We start from the raw sequence: 23786 nt of genomic DNA on the forward strand, positions 1-23786 counted from the left end.
ATAGACTATGAAAGGTAATTGGAGCCTTATCTGCTCTCTGTATACACGATGCGTCGAAAAAAAAAAAAATTTGCTACCAGCGTTGTTGCTGCTGTACTGCTGTACGGCGATCCGGTATTGTGTAAACGGTAACACGTTTACGGAGGTGGTTAAACTCCACCGCAGTTCTTCGACCATCTTGCAGAGGCTTCTTATTGCCGTTCTTGTAATTAGATGACGACCCGCTAGCTAGCAGAGCAGCGACCCCCATAAAGTACAATAGCGACATACAAAAACCGCTGATAGCGCAGCATACGTATAAAAAGATTTCGTGTTAAGCAGTTAAAGGAACCCCAATTGAATTGAAGCTTCTGAATTGAATGGAAGTTTATGGAAGACTTAGTGCAGATACAAAAGTATAGATATTTAGTACAGAAAAAGGTCCCATAGTGTAAACACTGTAGGGGGACCTTTTGTAATGTTACAAAAAAACACAAATACTACCTAACATAAAAAAGCAGCAGAATATTAGATTACAGAAATACGAATACAAATACATATTGAGACAAAACAAGAATGAATTGTTTCGGAATGAAAATACTAAACATTCAGCAAGAAAGACAAATTTTTTAAATATTAACACATTTCATTCAAATGAAACAAGGTTGGGCAGAGTTAAGACATTTCCGAGCAAACATTTTTGTTCACGCGCGTTTGATGCTACATTATATAGAGGTATAGTAATGAATTTGCAATTGCACTGAAGTATCTTAAGGTACAAATTGAATGTATCGTATCGGATATAATAATGGTGGTATAGTATCTTGTATCTGTATCTCAAATACTTGTTGCCCGAGTATCTTGTATCGTATCACGATACAATTGCAAAGTATGTTTGCCCAGCCCTGCGAGTCGGGAGGACAATCTACGTGATTGACAAGAGAAAAACGAATCGTGTTCTCGAAAGCGCCTTGACGGAGCGTCTGTGTAAGCGAGGGGAAATGCGGCGTGGCTGGAAACCGCAGAAATGCGAAGCCTCCGGTCAGGATGCATCTGGATGCTGTTGTCTTCCAAGAGCTGCGTTCGATTTAATAGCCGAGATCACTTTGCCAGAAAGCTTCCGGCTCAAATTCTCAGCTGTGTTTGCGAAACGAGATGGCTTCTTAGTAGTTCTGAGACCGTAAGCCTGAAACCATCTTCCATGGAGGTGCGGGTGTACCTCGTGCCTTCCACAGCAATCTGCGTAATAAATGTGCGCGATATTTGATAGTGGTATTTGAAAAGCAGCCCGTACCTCATACGGAGTAAGTAAAAAGAAAACGTGGCGGGTTGACTTGCAGCCGAAACTAGGTTAAGAGAGAGAGAGAGACGCAAAGGAGAGAAAGGCAGTGAGGTTAACCAGAGTTAAAGCCTCCGGTTTGCTACCCTGCATTAGGGGAAGCGAAATGAAACTAGGTCAAAGCATAAGTTGCTTTTTCGTATCCGGCGTATAGCGCTCTGCTCTGCTATATAGGTTCTCAAATATTCGTATGCTACTTATACGCTTCCATATCTGCTCTAAGCATAGTCTTAAGCGCTATTGTCGTGTTTTGGACTGTTCGGCACTTTCTCTAGTGCGCAGTAATGCGGAAGAAAGACAGAGTCGTTTGCGAACCTTGTTCTATTGTCAACATTGAAGGAAATTAAAAGAACCTTAAAATAATATAAACAAAGTTAATCAGCTGCGTAACTGCAGCCAGTACATCCACACACAGCACACGGTGATAAACGGGTTAAAGTAGTCCTACGCTGAGAGGCCCGCGGTTCCGTCGTCACGGCACTGTAGAGTCGCCGTGCTTGAGTCCGCTGCGACGGCGACACGTTCAGGCCCCGCACAGCACGGTTCTCGGGACACACGTCACGCCCAGGATCAGCAGCGGCAGCCTGGAGACGCAATTTCCAGCACGGCCTCAGTGCCCGGCTCGTACGCGGCTCGCAACCTAAGTGCGGCGGTCGCACTTGAGGACCGCGTCTAGCACAGCCACCGCTGTGCCAGAATAAAACGCTGCTCAGCAGAGCTCAGGTGTGTGTGGCAGCGCACGGATCGGCGGCCCTCGTGTCAGTCAGCGCCTCGAACACTGGCAGCTGGAGCCCTGGTACCTCGGACACCCTCTTCCGCACTTGGCTCCGCGGTCCTCCGCACTTTGCCACGCACGTATCGCCCGGTAGGACCTCGTGACCTCGTCCACCGCAGGAGCTCGGAATTGCGGCCCGCCTCGTCCAAATGGCTTGGTTTGGTGCCTAGGGATATGGTTTCAACGCACTACGGTGGATCGGCCATGAATCGGGCGGCAGTAGGTAGGAAGGGAAGAATACCTAAATAGAATTTTGTAATTTATAAATGATATTAAATGAATCCAAACACTGCGAGATAGCGTCTCGTGCCGCCGCCCTCGCGCACCCGTTCACTCGTTCCTTCACGGAGCTTCGGTGTCCGCTCCGATCTTCTCGCGGCGCTTACGTATGACAGTTGTGTTGCTGACGTTTAGTCGTATTGTCTCAGGGCTCCTGTCGCCGTCTTGGATGTGTACTGTATGCATCTCAACCTTGACAAAAGACCTCGCTTCCCACCCTGAACAAGACTCACCATGTAGCGAAACTCGTAAACAGACATTTAGGGCCTTACCGTTGGCGTTCGCGACGCTCAGTTGACAGCTGCCCTTATGATCAGGCACGTTCTTCTTTGCCCGCACTCGAGCGGAGTGCATTGGCCTTCTCGTTGGCATCATAGGTAGTTGCGTTGAGGTGATCTACACCTTCGCAGCCATTATGCGACGCACAAGTGGGCCACGCACGCCAAGTTCCGACAACCCTGCTGGCATCGACACCGACTGTCCCGGCTATCCACTCTCTTGCATTAACTTTTCTGAAAAAACAATGTGTTGATTCGTACCCGTGGTATGAATCGGGCTTCGGCAACACTCTCGCAGATTTCTATTTGCGAAATTTTGCCTATCGACGTTTCCTACCCGTCGTGAGGCTACAAATAAAAGCGGAGCGAAGAACATTCACAGCGTCTGAAGATGTGCCGAGTTGTACGTCTTGTTAAACAGGAGCGCCCGTTTTCAGAAAATCCTCTTGCGCTAGAATTGTTCGTAAGAGAAAATTCCTGCCAATAGTGTTGCCAATAGTGTTGCCAATAGTGTTGCAATAGTGTTGCAATAGTGTTGCAATAGTGTTGCAGTCCAGCAAGCCTGTGAGGCGGCGTTGAGGCAGGGCCTTGACGTTCCTCCGTGGGAGACCTGAGCCCGGGTCGCGTTAAACCTTGCCGGACGTACAAGAAAGTTGTATCCATCCATCCATCCATCCATCCATCCATAGTGTTGCTGGACCTACTAATAGCGAAGCTAGATGACTGATGACAAAGAGCACTTACGAACGGTAAATTTTGGGGATTTGGCCCCTGGGCCAAATTTGTGTACAAGAGCCTGGTCTCGTATCTACAAAATAGTTCTTACGCTAGAACTACTCGTAATAGCAGATGTCGTTCAATCAATATGCCGGACATATTATTAACGAAGACAGCCTGCCAATGGCATATCGCTCAGAAACGAAAAGCTTTGTGAATTCAACCTCTGCTGTTTAAGAAGAGCACTCTGCAGCATTGACCGAAGCTTTTATTGAACCCCGGCTTTCTTTATCCCGATACCAGTGCTCAACTGTGATGACCGTGGTGTAACCGTTGCTCGCAACTATAAGTACGAAAAACACTTGCCTAAATAAGGCCCAGAATGCACAAGAAGCTGATGTATCAATAATGCATGTTACTGGGATAGTTAACATAAAATGCGCATCGTATACGTTGTATATCGTACACCGCACGATATACCTAAATGAGGTTTACCCTCTATTCTTCCTAGCGGCCCTTTCTGCTGCGTTCTATAGTATGTTGACCCGCCTTATATCGTCAAATGAAAGCGCCGAACCTGACGAAACGACTAACACAAGAATTGCCGCCGTCAGAGACGGAAGTGTGGGACAGAAAAAGTAAAGTCTCAAACTTTCCACTCCAATTCAGCGTGATGCTGCACCAGTGGCGAGGAACTCTGAGATGGCTTGAGAACACATGAAAGTTTTGGTCTGTCCCGCGAGAAAACTGCTTGTCAGCTCGACGAAGGGGCTTGGCCGCAAAATGAATGCCCCTCCAATTCCGCTGGCGCTGAGGCGAAGCAAGAACGCCCTCCGATCCGCGCGGAGAGATCTGGATCACCACCGATAGACGCGCACAACAAATCCCGGGGTCAGAGCGCCGGCTTTTCGGCGTTGCACTCTAAGAAGAATTCCGGGGAAAACGGGAGTAACTGCGCAGTTCGTCCCAAAAAGGGCGCTTTCATCCCTCAAGGGAGTAATTGCATGGATGTGCGTGCCGTGTGCAAATTTTGGAGAGTAAGTGTTTAGTCCCTGGTCGGAAAGAGAGCAACGGGAGGACGAACGGCAACAGTTACTCCCCATGCGCTCCGCTGTTTTCGTCCGTGTCGTGCAGTGATGCTACAAAAACTGTATTGTTTATAAATCGTGAATAGTTCGAAGTTCGTGCACTGTCCATTGAACTACATGCAAAGCAGCACTTTGAATCTTCGTGAGAAAATTGCGTGAAATTTAAAGTTGGAATGTGAAGAGCCATGCCCTTCGTGCGCACCCCATAAGTGAGCGATACACATTAAACGCGCAAGTCATTTATAGACTGCCAGATTTTGCTGGTCAATAGTACCTAAGTTCCTTCCGTTCCAAGGAGATTACGAACTTAACTGAAGCGATGTGTAGCTCAAACGGGACACACTAAGCGACAGAGCAATTGTCCGTCTCTATCGTCTTAGGTGCCCCTTTTGAGCTCGCTACACGTTTACATCGTGTAGTGCCTCAGTTTAAAGCACCCTAAGAATACTCGGGCATATTTCTTTTCGCACTCGCTTATGGTTGCAAGTACACTCAACGTTACACTCTCCCCGCACAGCATACACAAAATGCCGAGTCGCTTTTACATTGCCGCACCTGCGTTCCGATGCTTAAGCTGTCTCTATTTCCTATCGCGTCAGGCAATCTGCCGTGGTGCAGTGGTTAGAGTAGCTAACATGGGAGTGCGAGGACGTGAGTTCGAATCCTGCTTCGGCCACTTTCTTTTCATTTTTTTTTCAGCTCAGTAATCTTTTTATTAGCGTATAAATGCCTAATTTCATTAATTCCACATTTGCGGAGCATCGGAAATAATGACCGTTACTCCTTTGAGGAGCATCGGAAAAGAGCAACTGTTAGTCCTCGGAGGAGTAACGGCATGGGGAGCAACAGTTCATCCCCCCGCACTTACCCTCTAAAGGGAGGAATGGCTGTGGCAGATCAGTTGCTCCCCTAAAGGAGTAACCTCAATACCCCATTTCCTCCTTTTCTTCTTAGAGTGTGTCCCGCTTTTGAAGGAAAAGGAAGAGCAAGGAAAAGAAAGCAAGCCTAACCTCAAGGGCTGGCAACAGTCTGCCACTGTCTTTTTAGAGACAACGGATAAGGGAGATATCGGAACGCGTACGGAAACGGAAGAAGAAAAAAAAGGGAGAGAGCGACACGGCGCCGAACTGGCATAATACATTGCTCCGAGAGGAGCTTTCAAAACGGTTGCAAAATGTAGCCGCAAAAGCGGGTCGCCGAAGCAGGCTTGCTACACGGGCAGAAGTTTCTGCCTTGGTAGCTTATGTGCGCGCCTCTTCCGGAAGAAGCTGTCCTCCGCGGCGCACATCGCCGCGCGGCGCAATTTTCTTCGAGAAAAATAAATTCCGGAAAGAATGGAAATGTTTCTCTGTTTTCGACAAGGAAAATAAACAAAATACAAATATTTTCAGCTTCTATAAAACGTCGGCTTACTTTGTTCTCCTGCACGCTTGAAATCCTAGGATCGCTACTTCGTTCTTCCTTTTCGTTTTATTTTTGTTATCGTGCTCCTTGGAACGCGAAGGATGTTGTATGTACCTTAAAAAACTTATTTCCCCGTGCTTGTTCTTCCTCTTCCCTTCATCTGATCCACCTGTCTTTCTTGAAGACTTTTCACGAATGAACTGGAGACCGTTCGATTGGAGCTCCGTCAGATAAATTTCTCCCGACATGCATTCTTCTCGATAGCGATCATAATATGAGCAAGGTAAAATCACCTGAAGCGACACGGAACTTGCAGAAGACAAAATGTCAATATCTCCTAGCGTGCGGAATCTTCTTTATTCTCACCGCGATCAAATTTCGCTGACGGACTGCGAGCGTCAGGGCCGGTACTGAAACGCAGAATTTTGAATTTGTTTCCTTTGTGCTACCTCTGCGCAAGTACGCGTAAAACGAGCATGTGTGTCGAACAAAGATACGAAAGATATATCCGGGAAGAAATATTTGCGGAATTTGGTTCCAGAATTCGCTAATGCTGCTTCCGTACATTCTTTGCATTTTGCAGCGAAACACTGAGTTGCCGATATTTCTTTTCTCTCTCTTAAATCTGTAATCACGGATGTTCGCACTTCGCTCTTGCTGAGCTTGAAACACCTTCTTTCCTTGGAGCTTCAGTTCGTGCATCTGTTCACGCATTAGAGCTGAGTGAGCAACGTTTGAGTGGGGTTCTGTTTGTATGACGAGGGATGTATACGGAGAAGTGCTATGCACATCCGAATTAAACAGTGCGAAGACGATTACCGTATCTGTCGTCTGTCTTCAAAGCAAATTTGCATGTCTGAGTGTCTCAGAAGTTGATTAGCGTTTTGCACTCTTCAGCGAACTCCTTTAGTCCTTGAATGGGCTGTGCGATTGGTTGCCTGCAGCCTTCCACTTCTTCATTTAATTTTGTTGCTGTTAAGCCGCAGGGCTCTTTCGATATTGAAGAAACCGTGCTCTTCTAGCAGTGAATAAAATCCAATACAAGGTCTCTGCCAATAATGCGCTTGTTCAACATTCAAGATGAACGGCGCTGTCGCTTAGCCTAAACGCTGATGTGCATGGTTCTCAGTGCCGTACAATTCTTTACATCCGACTTTGTTTTATCTTTTTCTTAGTCGATCCTTTGAATTCAGCGCATTACGCACTATAGTCGGTTATGGTGCTTTTAAATTCGTAAGCATTTCTATACCTACCCAACGAGGAAACCCGTCCGTCCGTCCGTCACGTAAGACGAATGGCTATACAGGAATTAATGTACAAAACATAATAAATTCGAAAGGAAAGACCTTGGTGGTGGTGAGTTTGGAACCTACAACCCTACGCTCAGAAGCTGAGTGTCTTACCCACTTGTATAAGCACCCGCACTTGTAGAAGACGATTATATCTGAACCACATGAATGTGTTGTACCGGCGGTGCAAAACAAATGCCAAATGAGAACAGTTTCTATGAAAGGTTTGTTTAAAGATTTGGTGATGGTGGAATAAAAGCCATCTCTAGGACCACGTGCAGAGCTTACTTGGAGCATTGTAGACATAAGGAAAATTCCGACTTTGCGAAGATTTAATGCCAAACACGCCACATCCGTAATGCGTTTCTGTGGTCGCGGGATGTGCCTTCCTTTGGGGCGTTCCGCGACTGACCGAAATGCCACCGATCTCTAATGGTTTATGCGCTTAGCGCCGCGCAACACTGACAGATAAGTGGTCAATGAGTTGATGAGCGTGATAGGGAGCGATGAGAGGTTATATGGGTCTCATCACAGTTGATAATGGTTAGGCGCGAATATATAAGTTGCTGAACAGTGATTCTGCAGAGCAATTCTGATTATGTTTATAAGGACCGATGCGGATTAATAAGTGTCGGATCGAGTCCGGTAAGGTTGATAAGGACAGATAATGGTTGATAAAGATCGGATTGGTTGCGGTAAAGTTGATAACGACCGATGAGGATTGAGCAGGGTCAGATCTAGTCTGATAAGGGTTGATAAATGTTTATACCGGTCGGATCAGGTTTGACAAGATTGATAATGACACCGGGCTGCATGGAGATCAGCAAGTGACGCAATGTTTGCGCATACTCCGACAACTCCCGTGGAGTTGCTCCGAACATTTTAGTGTGTGTGTATGTGGGCGCGCGTGTGTGGAGAGAGAGAGAGAGACGTCGGATAGCAATAATTAGGCCAAGTCCGGCAGTGTTCTTTCTTTCTTTCTCCTGTATATCTTTGAGAACCTGAAATTTTAAAGCGCTGCTCGAGACTTTTCCCGCGCTTGAAGCATTTCCAGTTATTTTAGAACGAAAAGAAAGCGGCTTAACAGAGGGGCCTGATTCTTTATTAATCGTATCATGAGAAGCCAGCAAACAAAGACACCAAGGACAACATAGGGGAAATTACTTGTACTTACTAATTGAATTAAAGAAATGATAAATGAATGGCAGTGAAAGTGGTAAAAAACAACTTGCTGCAGGTGGGGAACGATCCCACGTCTTCGCATTGCACGTGCGGGGCTCTGTTCATCGCACGTGTAACGCGAAAACGTGGGGTCGTTCCCCACCTGCGGTAAGTTGTATTTTCATCCACTTTCATTGCCATTAATTTATCATTTCTTTAATTAAGTTAGTAAGTACAAGCAACTTCCCCTATGTTGTCCTTGGTGTCTTTGTTTGTTGGCTTCTCATGATACGATTCCTGTTATTTTGGGAGACGATGGAGTTCTATTCAGTTAACGATGAACTCGCTCGTTTAAGGACGTGCTCTTCCGCCGTTCGTATTATTCGTGAAATCGGCCACCAGAAACCAAAAGAAAAGATCAGGGATTGAGAAAACTACTGTTCGGAGCAATGCGCGCGTACATCGCCATCCCACTGCCGCGATCGATCAAGCGAGGAAAGAAGAAAGAAACAATAAAGAACGTTGGCGTGCTTTCTAGTTTGTTTTGAGTCACTCGTTACGAACTGGCTTCCTTTATGGCCGCCGGCGCGATGAATGCCTCGGTCCCGGCAGGCGTTAGCGTTCGCCGGCGTTGGGCGCAGTCGTAAAGATGCGATGAGATTGCTTCCCTGCTTTGCTTTACGACCTTTAGCCCCGCACTTCAATATAGCGCTCCTCTCGGCGAGCACAGCAGTTTCCCTCAGAGCAGCAGTTGTTGCAGTCGGTAGTTTTACGTTGACGCCGCGGCAGGGCTGCGCTCTCTTTTCCAGCGAGGCGGCTCTCTCCGCGCTGTTGTCCTTGCGGTGTGTTGGCCTCCCGTCGCGTTGTCACCCCGGCGGATTAGGCGTCGCCGTAAACATCAGTTCAGAGAACTGCGTCTCTGTCGCTGTTGTTGGTGCCGGCGGTGTTTCACCGGCGCTTCCAGCCGCTCGTAACGATGATCACCTGGGCCGTTTAAATAATAATAATGCTTTCCTGCCGCGTGACTGAACGTACAGGGCCTGTTCCTGAAAGACGTTAAGATTGCGGGCAGACAGAGGAAGGCAACCATAAGTGCAGGGTTGGCTTGTGAATACGGCAGTTAGGTGTTCATATGTTGTTGCCCTTTCTTGCGCAACCGGCCGCTCGTAACGGTGATCGCACGATCCTTTGGGATGCGGAATCCTTTGTTGATGTTGGGTGTCTGGAATACTTTGGGGGTGAGTTAGAGGTCCAAGGTGTTAGAAGTTCCGTGCCGTTTGGCTTACCGTGGCTGGACGGAGCGAGGCAAGCCTATAATTGAGGCAATGCGGAGGCATCGATATGTCTCTTCAAGTTTTCTGTAGTAAACCGGATGTTCGTATGGGTGGTTTTTATTCCTCGGTGTTTTCTATCTTTGCTTTCTTTCTCGCTCTCTTATGATGTCGTTCTTTACATCAGTCCTAGAATTGTGACAAACATAGTATGGCCTCATACTTGTCACGCGTAAACCTAGAAACCCAAAATTGTCGCATATCGACTGCTCTCGACGGCAAGACGCCCATCAAAAACACTCTAGCTGCGTGCTCAGGACTGTGTAGGCAATTACCAATAACACCTGGTGTTCGAAACCGACTGGGTGTGATCGCGCGCAGTTACATTTACGAGATCCGTTATTTCGTGCCGACCTACATTCCGCCGCATGACTTGGCAGCTGCCGTCAGGAAGGTTATCTGCAGTCCAACGCCGCAAAACAAAAGCCGGGATTACACGATGCGGCGCGCTCTATGAATCTTTTTTTGTGCATAATGTTCTTAACTCAGCTGTGGTTGCATCATCGCTCTGCACGATGATGCATTTAACTTTCAAGGAGGTCATTAGAAAATATACAAGCCGAAAAAGAAAGATTGCGAACATATTATCATGTTAAGCAACGTTATCATATGCTACAGACGGGTGGATGACAATTGTTTACCCTTTCATTGTCATAGTAGCGTGAAATAATCTGTCTCTCTTCACATCACGCGATCCTCATCACGACACTAGCTGTGCGCAGAGCCCACATGCCCTCCGAGACTTACTGCACCGCAGCGACTAGATCAAGAACCGCGGAGAAGAGCTAATAGCGTACATCCATTTAAATCCGTGCTCGTGCGCACGAGGAGAGTTGAACGCGAGGACCTCGGCGCTTAAAAAAAGAAAGACGAAAAGAAAGAAACCGTCTAATAAGCACAATAGCTGCATAAAGTAAAGCGCAGCAAGCCAGGATGCGTTTATGGCGTCGTTTACGAGAGGCGCTTTGAGAGTTTTACGAGTTCTGGAGAATGTATCGCGCCTTCTCCGCTGCGCCAACGTGCATAGCGGTGAAGCGCGGAAAGGCGCGACAGAGCTGAGCTTAATGTTGCAGCAGTGAAGCTTGCTTCTTTCTTATCTGTTTTTTTTTTTTTAAGTTGCGAGAAAGAAATGAGAGAAAGGGTTGCTTGGCGCTGAAAGGCGGAACGGACGCATGCGACAATGAAAATGTTTTGTTTGGCCTGCGTCCCCATGCATCCATCACGTTGAATTCTTTTCTCTTGGCGGCGTGGTACGGGCAACAAGAAAGCACCTCCCTTTCTCCGTTCACCATCTTTTCTTTTCTTTCTTTTTTCAAGCAAAAGAAAAAGAATTGTCAAAGTTTGGATGTGATGTTCGCACACAGGCAGCGGAACGTGTATTGTTAGCGTGTGTCCCGGATGTTTTCTCTGTAAGTGAGCAAGCGCCTTTGTTTCGTATTTCGAGGCGTTTTTGACTCGAGGTGTTGCGTTTGTGCCTGTTTTCCTTTCATCAGTGCGCTTTCCATGGAGCCCGCTTTATCAACTTACCGGTTCGGGAGTCGACTTTTCGCTCCTCGTGTCCGCGCGTTCATCACGCAACTAAGTTTCTCACTGCGCGACTTTGGGAAGTGAATCGCCGCCACCCTTTTGTTGGCGTTATTGACTTTGCCTTTCGAATGGTTCCTTCCTATCATTTTTCTCTTAGCACACGAAATAAGCTTTAAACTGTGCTTTAAAAGAATCTGCTGAAGCCGTGGCAATTCAACCTCCGATTCAAGCGATTACTCAACGAGTGCGCGAAACGTTAGAAAGAAAGAAGGAAAAGACGCACAGCGAAGATGCCATACAAAACTTTCAGTTCTATTCACCGGTATCAATAGAAAGAGCTTCCTTTCTATCAGCCTAAATTGTCAGAGTTCCCTGCCGTTTAATGTCATTATAAAATAATTTGAAGAGTACTGCACGTGCGCGCTCTGTCGAACACGCTGTGTGAAGCGCACTTTCTGAGCGCAGCTAAAATGAATTAATGACATCTCTTTCATTCTAAAAAAAAAAAAAAAAACGTGAGCGCGGGTCTTAAAGCTGGAACTAATGGCCTTCGTGCCGGATTCTTGTTTTCTTCTTTCTTTCTTTTTCTGTGTTTTGAACAAAAAAGATGCAGCAGCCAATGCGCCGAGAACAATGGAAGATGAAACGTCCTCGTTAGTGTGTTGCTTCGGTGGGTACCGTTATACCAGGGAAAGTGCAAAGAAATCGATAACAGTAGCCTCTGTACACATGTCTGTATGAGTTTTGTTATTGCGCATTCGGCCACATATGCGTATGTTTTCTTTCTTTCCTTTCTTTTCGTTTTTTTTCCCGCAAAGTATCAACTTGGTCTCTTCACATTCATAGGTAGTGTCCGCATTCAAGTCGATAGTAATAGTGTGTGTTGGGGGGGGGGGGGGGGGGGGGCATAGATTGCACAACAGTAGTAGTGCTACTGTGCTCTTGAAGAAACATTATGAAGTAGCGAGGGACATTTTGATGAAAGCATATGTAATATTATAGTTTGAAGGCACAGATGCGGCAGCCTTTTAAAGAGCCTAGCCTAGAAAGTCGCCCCAATTAAGAAGCGTTTCACATATCTAAGGAAAGGTGTTAGTGGAGACAGAATCGGCCACGAGCGCGCTTTAAAGAAACTGGGTCGACTTGTAGGTTGTTTGTTTGTTTGTTTGTTTGTTTGTTTGTTTGTTTGTTTGTTTGTTTGTTTGTTTGTCCAAATAGGTCCATCCTACATCTTTACGGAGGGTGAGAAAGGTGTTAAAATTTCACTGCCCTTAGCGTATGACTCTGCTTTCCAGCCGATGCCACAGAAAGCCCGAGGAATCTCTATATAAACCGGTATTTGCGAAAATTATTAAGCTGACCGCGCTGTCTTTCGGCTCACTTCGCTTCTTCGTACGCCTACCTCGAAGCCACCCCCCCCCCTCCCCCCCACACACACAGGCACGCATACATAACACATACACGCACACACGCACGCACGCATCATATGCCGACCCCCCCCCCCCCCCGCCATGTTTTTGTTGGCTTGTGCTTTTGTGACTAGTCTGCGGCCATTTTTATTTCCGAACAGGCAGGCGAGTTTGGGATCAGACCTCTGGCTTCGCATGTGTACTCGTTGTCATACTTTGGAGTATTAGCATTGCGTTACGTCGAACTGGCAAGGTCTACAACTAGATTAAGTGATAAAGGGTTTTGTCTTGTCCGTGATGCGTAAACTTCTTACCGTTTACAGATTGTGGGACCGTGGACACCAGTAACAAGGCTAGTAGCGACATTGTGTGACACTTTATCTAACTACAATGCATTTGAAAAAAAGAAAGTGTGTTGCGTGAATGTTCTCGCCGAAAGAAAATGATAAGAGGACTGCATGGTAACGAATTATGTGGCTATCCAGTGCTTGACACCAGCAGTTAAGTATAATATGATAGGTTACTGCAGTAATAGCTTTCTGTCCGGTCTGGACTGGCCACTCTGCGTCACGATGTGTCGCTACTAGTGTTGTTGCTGACGTACGGCTATCGCACACCTCTTCGGTAATTCGGTATTCTACAAACGGCTATGAGTTTACGTACAAGCTAAAGCTGTCTATTGTCGCAGCTTTCGTAGTCCGATTCCTGTTCGGTTTAAGCTTGAAGCAGAGATCCTGTTGCCGAGAGCCGCCTCCGTCGCTGGCTCGGTAAAGCAGGCCGTCCACTATGCACTCCTGTAGGGCGGAAAAGCTGCCAACGTCTGGGAGGGCTCGCTCGCTAGCTTGCTTTCTTGTGCGCTTGTCATAGTACGTCCCGGACGTTGGTAACACAATGGATTTTACGTCCACAGGGGACTTCGCGATTCGTAAGCGTGGCCCTGCTGATGGGCTCTTTATGTAATGCGACGACTAAGCGGAGCTTTCTTTTCCAATGCGCACACAAGGCTCTACGCCACATGCGCAGGTACAGCGCATTAGACTTCTTCAACTTAACACATTAAAACATGTTAGACGTCTACACAAAATGCCATGACATTAGCGATACCCTCGCCATGATTGTCTGATGCGTGGTCTGACTAGTGCGTGGTCTGACGAAGACTGCCCAAAAGCAGAGTGGAAGGCCGACGGCTACCGCACGCCACGGTTAACGTGTACTTTTTGAAGTTGTAAACGCGACGAAGAAATCGAGAGCAAGATGGCTGAGACCTCTCGGTAGCAATTGACGCGACAGAGCTTTGACTGCTTTTCTAGGGACGTACATGTTTTTAACTATAAAATCAGCACTCCGGTTTTCAAGGCTTAGTAAACATTAAATATAGTCCTGCGGCTCGCTCTTCTCAGTAGAAATCTCTCCGTTTAGTCACCACTGAAACGCACACGCTGTTTTCGGGTTTGTTGCTGCAGGGTTATTGCCTCGTCTTGCGACTTCGGAAGCCTCCTATTCGCTGCACACACCGAATGAATATGTGCTAGCCACAAAAGACACATTACTGCGGCATCGTCGAGAACATCGCATCTCGTCTTTGGAGCGTACAGGCGCAGACTGCTCCCTTGATTGCCGTCAGGCTTGCGACTCGGGGGTCGACGGCCGGGCAATGCGAGTCGGCTCGGGGACGCGCAGGTTCCGCCCGCTGAACGCACTGTGTTTCGTGCCTTATTCAAATGACGTCGCCATTGCGCTTGAATAGCAGCAGCAGCAGCAGAAGCATCTGCGGCCTGCCGGCAGCGCCCAGGGACACTTTTGCTGCTTGTATTCACTCCGCGCGTCTGGACCAGCAGTTGTTCCAAGGACGACGGCGCTCACCGCCCCGCGGTCGAACGCGACTCGTGGACGCACTCTCGCGCGTGCCTCTGTGTGCATATGCAGTGTACATCACAGCTGCGGGGGCGCGAGGCGGCTAGTGCACTCTGGGAAATTGGTTCAGCCGAGCGTTTTTCCCACACGCTGTCGCCTCCGCGCTTTCATCCGATCCAAAGGAGACGTTCTCTTTCCTTTGGTGTTTCTCGACGTTTTTCCTTCGCTTTGGAAAAAAAACAAAAACAAAATTGTAGGAAAATTTGCGGCCGTTGCACCGGCCTGTGGTCGTACACACTTTCGTCCTTCAGCAGTTGTTGATCTTCCTTGTTCTTTCTCCGTTTGTTATCGCCATTTTTTTTTGCTTTGTTTTGTCTGCCTGGGCTGAACAAGCCGCGCCTTTTGCTCCGCACGGTCGGCGTCTTCAAGAATACATGAGGCTCATGTGAGGCGCCCCGTGCTAAGCACCGCGTTATTACCCTGTTGCTTTCATTCTTTTCTCTTTTTTTATCTTTAACGCGCACTGTGCGGGTGAGCAGCATCCTCTTAAATGTCGCAGCAATTTGTGCACGCCTGCCCGCATCTACGACGTGCGTGTGGGGTGTTATGTACTCGCTGGAGTTTATGCGTTGCGTTGACGAGCAATTCGTAAACTTTTCAGCGCAGCAGAAAGTGTACTGCCGTCGGCTAAAAGATTGCTGATAAAAGTTCCCGAGGAAGGCACCCAAACTACGCTTGCAGAAAAGACGTGTGTTGGGAAATTGATATGTGGGCTGTGCAGTTGTGCGAGCCGCCGCTCACGTTTGGGCTCCTTGAGCCCACATGGCAAACATTGTTGTTTTTTAATTCCTCGCCACGGGTCTAAATACTTAAACTGGCGAGTGCACCACCGATGCGTGACCACGTGGAGTGCGTGACCACGTGGAGTCATTGAGTATACGCGTGGACCAAACTTTCCGCAAATTGAGGCTTCTCGGAGTACCGCGGCGAGATTTCGCTTCGCGCGGATCCCCTTCGCCTCTGCTTGCTTTTGCGCGTTGTGGCGAAAGAATATGAACGCACGCGAGAGAGCGTGCAGAGAGGGTATCACGCCGGACAGCAAACATGAAAGCCGACACACGTGGTAGAGCTCTGAAAGATCAATCAGAAACGTGTTTACGATATAGCGTCGCTTCTGGAAGGTCTCGAAGATACTTAAAACATTGTTCACAAACGAACCGGATTCGGAAATCTGTTCGTGCGTCAGAACAATTCATAACAAATTGAGAGACGCTTAAGCTTCGCCTTTAAGAGTAGAACGCGATAGCATTAAAGGGTCCCTGACTGCTTCTCATGCTCTCGTTTTTCACCACGACCTGCTTCTCATGCTCTAGGCGCCGACAACGACCTGCTTCTCATCTCGCTTCAATTTCTTTATTTCACACAATCACTTTCTTCTCCCCGCAATGACGTTTTTTACTGCACACCACCATTTGCTTCTCATCTCATCGCTGTTTACTTTATATGCTTTGATCGGACTTTTTCACTCTTGCAATTTTTTTGCTCCGATGCATCATTCTCTTTGACATCCTACGCTATCGATCACCAATCACTAATTACCAAGTGAAATTCAGTCAGTAATCACTAATTACTGCTACACTCATGTATACTGAATCATGTGACACGCTGCTCTCTATTAACCATCACATCAATTCAAATTCGATTAACCATCCATATACTCACAAGCACCTGTACTTAACTAAATAATTAGCATACGCACTCATTAACGATTCCATATACTCAAACTACAGCCTTCTCATCGATACGTCACGCGTATACATACATCCAGACGTTTAATTTCAATGAACCATCACAAGCGTTTTATTCAATCTAATTACTTCATTCCTAATTAGCATACTCGCAGTTACCATTTACGCGTCAGTACGTTCCCCTAAGACACTTTATCAAGTCAGAACACAACCTGCATATCGATACATCGGACATACACATACGTTCGTTTGTTTAAATACAACGAATCACCCCAACAGTCGCATTCACTTCAGCTTCATTAGCCCATTCTTAATTACCGTACTCATAATTACCGTGCACGCAACAGTACATTTCTCTAAAACACTTTGCTAAGTCAAAGACCACAAAGCAGTCACTACGAGGCCCTCTAACACGCTTGGACCAGCGAGCCTTCGTGGCTGTTTCGCATCCTGAAGGTCCTGGGTTCGATTTCCGTTTAAACCCCAATATTCTTTTCAGTTCAATTACTTTCCTTTGGTCACAGGATCCTTCCTGAGACATTTGGCGTCAATGAGAACATTCTTTGACATGTTAACGAATTTTACTAATTCTCTACTTCCATCGGGAGTTCTCGCTCACGCCCAAGGTAGGGCCAACACACGGTTAACGCACGAACTACACCGACGACGACGTATTTTCTGCGTAAGGGGGCCCATAAAGCTATTGCCTTAAAACGGGTGCTGGCCAGTCCAGGTAGCTAGCGAACGAGATGATGAAATGAAAGTGGAACCGCTTGCCAGCGAGAAATGGTCCCCACGAACGCAACGTTGCGTGAATCTGATTCCAGAACCTCAGCAGCAAACATAATGTATACTTGTAGCCGGTACTTCACTCGAACATAGCGGTTCCGTTGCTGTTTCCCACGCGAGGCATACAGAAACGGGACCTAGGGCACTATAACGTAAAACTATTCCAAACTTTTCTATTCCAATTTTGAAATCAGCCCTCCGGGATTGATCAAAAACTTTTTGGACCACCCCCACTTCACCTGTCTGTCACGCGACATCACGAAAACCGCGATAGCTCCCCATCTGATATGACGTGTACACACTTATTATGCAGGATTTGACCGAACAAAAGAAAAATAGTTATTTCTGATTCGACGCCTGCAGCCGCTTAACCTGCCTGTCACGCGACGTCACAAAACCGCGAAAACTCACCGCGTCAAAGTGACGTGTACGCGTTAAAGTTGCATTAAAATGCCGAACAAAATTGAGTTTTCTTCTGAATAGCCGCAGGCTGCCCCGTTCCGAAAGGAATAAAAGATGGCTGCCGCCGATTGCTCAGGCACTGGCTACTCGAACCTGCCGGAGAGCATGGGTTTATTTGCGTGTAATAAAACTTCTTGCGTGGCCGTGAAACGTTTTCAAGCACTCTCGGCACGTTTACGACCTCGTTCTGCCAACTCTTCTTTGCTGAGGATCCGTTTTAGCGTCATTCTTAAGCTTCCGTTGCCTGCCGCCGCGATTTTCGACCAGCCACTGCAAGCCAAGTAAAGGAAAGCGGACCAATCGCATACGCCGGCACCACCCTCTTCATCCGGTTATCGATTTTAAGTGCAGTAGCTCGGCCTCATCGAACCCTCTCCCCTTGAGAGTGCTCCTCGCCTCTTGTCAGCCAATTAGATAAGACAAGCCGCTCAGTGTAGGCGATGTTATTCGTTTTTCAAGCAAACAAAAGTGACCTATGAACGAGGACAGCGTTTGATTGGTCTCTTCAGACAACCCTGCGAGTGACCGCCCGATGCTTGAGTCGGTGGTTACGCAATTTTGACGTCAGGAGATCGGAATAAAAACATATTGGAATAGTTTTACGTTATACACTCTAAGAAGAAAAGGAGGAAATGGGGTATTGAGGTTACTCCTTTAGGGGAGCAACTGATCTGCCACAACCATTCCTCCCTTTAGGGGGTAAGTGCGGGGGGATGAACTGTTACTCCCCATGCCGTTACTCCTCCGAGGACTAACAGTTGCTCTTTTCCGATGCTCCTCAATGGAGTAACGGTCATTATTTCCGATGCTCCGCAAAGGTGGAATTAATGGAATCAGGCATTTATACGCTAATAAAAAAGATTACTGAGCTGAAAAAAAAAAGAGAAAAAAGTTGCCCGAAGCAGGATTCGAACTCACGTCCTCGGTCCCCCATGCTAGCTACTCTAACCACTGCACCACGGCAGATTGCTTGATGGGGTAGGAAATTGAGACAGGTTAAGCATCGGAACGCAGGTGCGGCAATGTAAAAGCGACTCGGCATTTTGTGTATGCTGTGCGGAGAGAGTGTAACGTTGAGTGTACTTGCAACCATAAGCGAGTGCGAAAAGAAATATGCCCGAGTATTCTTAGGGTGCTTTAAACTGAGGCACTACACGATGTAAACGTGTAGCGAGCTCAAACGGGGCACCTAAGACGACAGAGACGGACAATTGCTCTGTCGCTTGGCGTGTCCCGTTTGAGCTACACATCGCTTCAGTTAAGTTCGTAATGTCCTTGGAACGAAAGGAACTTAGGTACTATTGACCAGCAAAATCTGGCAGTCTATCAATGACTTGCGCGTTTAATGTGTATCGCTCACTTATGGGGTGCGCACGAAGGGCATGGCTCTTCACATTCCAGATTTAAATTTCACGCAATTTTCTCACGAAGAGGCAAAGTGCTGCTTTGCATGTAGTTCAATGGACAGTGCACGAACTTCGAACTATTCACGATTTATAGACAATACAGTTTTTGCCGCATCACTGCACGACACGGACGAAAACAGCGGAGCGCATGGGGAGTAACTGTTGCCATTCGTCCTCCCGTTGCTCTCTTTCCGACCAGGGACTAAACACTTACTCTCCAAAATTTGCACACGGCACGCAGATCCATGCAATTACTCCCTTCAGGGACGAAAGCGCCCTTTTTGGGACGAACTGCGCAGTTACTCCCGTTTTCCCCGGAATTCTTAGAGTGTAGGGCCCCTAGTTGAGCGAAGTAAGAGATAAATTCGGTTAATGCGTCTCCTTTGTCTAGCTGGTTCGACATCTTGGTTAGCAGCGGTGTCTACTTCCTCCAGCGAAGCCAGGTCAGCTCTGACAGCTTGGCGTTGCGTGTGCGCGCGTCAGAGCTCGGGCAGTACTCACAGCCGCCTGTGAGACGCGCCCCAGCTTTTGTAGCTCGGCGTTCCTTCAGTCTACGCCTCTTATAGCCGCTGCTAGCAATCTTGTCGAACACGTGCCCTCGAACCTGTGAGAGACCTAAGAGTGTGCCGTGCTGAGGAAAAGTGAACGTACCAAAAACTGCGGTATGCGAGTTTATCGCCGTTTTGTGCTTTCCTGTAGTATCCAACCACTTCACTGATTTCTTTTGCAAAATTTCGCATGAAACAGGCGGAAGCTCAATAAGTTGTCTCTCTGTCTTTTTGTTTCTGTTTTGCAGAAGACTCATCCCTGGCGCCTACATTTATCCAAGAGTGCATCACGGCTATCTACATAAGTTCATCCAGACATCTATACAATTATCCATCCAAGGTAAGAGTAAAACCTTACGTTGTCACAATCCTTCCACCGCAAGCAATCCGCACACGCACGCCTAGGAGGGGGGTTAGAACTGTACCTTAACCGTCGCAATTCATGCAGCAGTTCGACGCAAAGGGCGAAAACAGTGTCAGATATATGTCGTAATTACTCGCATCGGCATTCAAAAGTATTACATGCTGCATAGACTTTGTAAAACATTCCAAGTGGCGCGTGAACAGTCTGCTTTGGAGGACCGTGCACTTGTGCATCTCTGTCCTGTGGGTTTCACGTCGTGATGCACCGGCATTGCCTTAACTGCTTTCATCTCGGGCCTGGTTCATCACCGCAGCCCCGGCCCCGTGATGCCACCTATTGTTACATTTATTTCTGTACACCATTTCTTGAGACCCATGCAGTGCTGCTAGTGCATGGTGCGGGTCGCGTCGGGGCCACAAAAGAAATATGTCTAGTCAAGGGGCTCGTCCACTGCTCTCCCATAATGTCCGTGGTGCGCCGCCTAATCAATCCGTAATCCTTCATTAGTGTTGAGGCAAAAGCGAGCGCAAGAAAAGACAAAGGATGGGAATGTCAAGACAGAGTGCTCTGTATAGTGCCATTTTCTTCTCGCCCGTTCTCTTTCCTCGCGCTTAATTTCGTCTCAGCCTTGAAAAATGCGCCAAGTAACCCAATTGTATTCATTAACTACGCGACGGGCAAAAGATAGGCCCGTCTCCCTATTCTCGTTCCTGACTGCCCGACGCGATTCGTATGCGCCGATTTGGTAAGATGAATTATAGCCCTTTTCTCGATATACTGCTGGTATAACTGATCTAAGCGCAAGTTTTCAGCCATGGTTGTGAAAACTCCGGAGCTGTGATTGTAAAGCAGCAGCCGCGTGGGACGCAATTCCGACGAATTTCCGGCATGGCATCGCCACGAATCGACGCGCCCATCTTACGCCGTGCTATCAAACACACTTTATCGTAAGTGAAATGTGTACGATGTGGAATCCGTTCTATTATTTAACCTCACGTAACCTGCCTTGGTCGATAATACAGCGCGGTATTCGCATATAACTTAAAAGAGATACGGCGACGCCTGGTGACGCTACGTTAAATATATACGTACGGGCCTGTATTATACAATTTGGAACGATTCTTTTCATTCTAGTTTCCGTTTTACTTTTATCTTCCGTTCGCGCTATTGCCGATATCCGCCGCTCAGCGGGGCGGAATATAAGAAACGAAAAGAATAGGACTACAATAAACCTTACGTAGTACTGCCCCTGGAATGCGCTCTGTGGCGTTCGCTTCCGGTGCCATATATAGACGGTGCCACTCTGTGGTCCTCGCGCCAGATATTGGCGAAACATCTGGCGACGGGTCGTCGGCGTCGAATGTTTTCTCATGACTTTGACCAACATCAATTTTGTTTAGAAATAAATATATTTTTATTTTGCTTTTCGACTTCCTACCGAGGAAAGGTGACAAAGTAAAAAAGTTGGCTCTGCAGGAACAATCGCGCGCATTCCTAAATAGAGCAGGCGTCCCGCCGTGCGTGCTGACTTCTCTGCGTCGATGGGCTCAGTGCAATAGACACCGAAGAGCCAACAACCGAGCTCGCGGACGCGTGTGGACCCGGGCCTGACGAGACGGCGAGACTTTGGCACCCGAGTTTGGCGCGGCCCATCGGTACAGGGTGGCGCGAGCGCGCGAATTGCATGCCGCCGCCGTGCCGGGCCTTCGCCGTGTAGCCGGGCACGTGCTCCGAATGCCCGGCGAGGTTTAGGCCCCACGTCGTCACCGTCGTTCCTATGAGGTCGTTCGCCACACACCCCTTTCCTCCATCTCCGCTGCTCTTTCTCTCTCTTTTCTTTCTCTTTTTTCGAAGCGGACGAGCGACGAAAGCGCACGGCGTTCTGTTGACGAGCGCGCGCGCGTGCGCGCTCTCTGTGCCTTTGTATGGCGATGGGAAGCGGGCGTGCTCGTGCTCTGAATATCGGCCGTGCTTCCGTTCGGTATCAGTAGAACAGTGCAGCGCTGCGCTAGCCAGCGTTGCAGTGTCAGTTAATCAGGAGGAGTTGTTCCCTTCCTGATGGCGCAACAACACTGTTCGCGCGGTCGAGATTGGCCGACACCCGCGCGCCGTACCATCAAGGTAGCCAACAGCCCGACACTACATATGCCATGTTCGCGCTACCTTTTGCTTAATTTTTGCGACACTCTGCGAGCCAGGTAATTCGTTAGCCCGGGGTTGGACGAATGGACCGACCTGCCCGTGCTCGGAAGAAAGGTTCGTGATTGGCCTACCGGTACGTAATTATGTGCATTGGCCTATCGCTCGAGCGAACGAGATTTAGATGAACGAGAGCGCTGGTACTGGTCCCTTACTGAAATATCATACAAATCAAAGGCTTGTAACCAATCCGTCTCTTGAGTCTGGTATACCTCCAGCTTGCACAACGATGCACGTTTTTATGGGAAGAGGTGGTGCTTTGCGAGCTCGCCTCGGCAAATAGGCAGGCGGTGGGGTGGCTGTAGCCTGCTGGCTGGCTGACTAGTTTCTTGCGCGGGACACGGTGGCGCTGTTGCCGCCTACCGGAAACTGTATTGCCCCGAACTATTGTTGTTGGCAATGAACGTGGAATTATGAATGTGGCTCAGAATACCGATACGCTTCGTTTCGAATGAGAATAAGAAAGAAAAACGACGTGACTGGACATGTTCGACCGAGCAACAACTCGTTTCGGTTTTTGTGCACATATTCTTTAACAATTGCCTTTCGAGGACGCTTACATGCGTGGAATAAACAGAAAACATATGTTAGTATTTACATTGCTGCGCCTGATGGATAAAGAAATAAGTCATCTTAGTAGGTGTTGGGGTTGTTTATGTTTCTTACTTTTTTTTAACTTTTGTGTGTGAATCTGTATGAGCCTTTTATCTGCCTTTTGACTGCGCATACGCGGCCCCTCCGCTTTCTCGCAGAGTATACATCAAAGCTTAGTTGTAAGAGCGTGTCTGTCCTGTCCATGTCGTTTCTTTCCGGCCTTATTCCGCTCAACGACACAACACGATGCACCAACTGGACCCAACAGTCAGCGACTCCAATATTATGTTTTATTTTGCCATCACTGCGGCAAATATCTTTCCGAGGACGTTATATTTTTCTCATTCGATCTCTATAAAAGACGCGGCTAGAACTCCTGTGGTCCAATTCACAAATCTTTTCTTTCGTAAGTACTCTTTTCCATTGACCAGTAGCCCTCTCTGATGGTATGTCGAATGTCGGGTTTGACGGGAATTTGCTCTTACGAATAATTCTAGCGTAAGAGCTTCTTGCCAATGTGGCCAAAGATAGCAATAGCTAAAGATAGCAATTGCATTCCTAACGACTTGCCAGGCTTGCATTGGACACGTGCACGGCTTGTTAGGGTTGGCGTCTGGCACCACGTGCTGAAAGCAATTTCAACCGACCATCTCACCTTGCCTCGTCGAAATGAGGCGTGACTTCGCCTGTTATTGTTGGTGTCCCGCTCCACGTGCAGAAAGAACTTTCTCTCACCCGCCCTTCTTCCACCAGGCCTCGTCGAAATGAAGCGTGACATTCTAATTCGCCATGACCGTTTCGAGTGTCTGCCTGTCTGCCGGAAGCCCTGCAGTGTACAGGCCTCTTTTGTGTGTGTATGTGTGTGTGTGGTTGTGCGAGTTTAGATAGACCTTTTTCTCGAATTGGACCTAGAGGAGAACTTCCACGAATCCGCAACGCGCAGAAGAGGCGGACAGGCGTCTACAATTCCAGGAGGCGTGACGACCTCCTCCTTGCAGCAGGCTCGGTATAACCAGAGGAGGAGGGGCCCTCTTTCTTTGCCGGTCACGTGACGTCGACGGAAGCAAGATCCCGCCCACGATTGTAGAGGGCCTATTTAAGGGGCTCCGAAGTGTACTTTTAATCTCTTCATGCTCTTCTCATTTTCTTTCGTCTGCCTTTGAATAAACCGTGCAAGTTTCGCACTAGAAATCGTCTCGCCCTTGCTTGGTCGCCATGGTCTACCGGATGCCTGCAGCCCGCCGAC

General features: G+C 47.9%; 1 protein-coding gene across 2 annotated transcripts in view; it reads left to right on the top strand.

The window, feature by feature from the left end:
- The window catches only part of LOC126536596 (uncharacterized), a 330135-nt gene that overhangs the window by 166452 nt on the left and 139897 nt on the right, over positions 1 to 23786 (top strand). For both annotated transcript variants that reach the window (XM_050183626.3, XM_055073532.2), the window contains one exon: positions 19632 to 19723. The gene's annotated coding sequence lies outside the window, so the exon portion shown is untranslated. The remainder of the gene's footprint in view (positions 1 to 19631; positions 19724 to 23786) is intronic.

Source organism: Dermacentor andersoni, chromosome 4 (assembly GCF_023375885.2).
Source record: "Dermacentor andersoni chromosome 4, qqDerAnde1_hic_scaffold, whole genome shotgun sequence".
NCBI classification, from domain to species: domain Eukaryota; kingdom Metazoa; phylum Arthropoda; class Arachnida; order Ixodida; family Ixodidae; genus Dermacentor; species Dermacentor andersoni.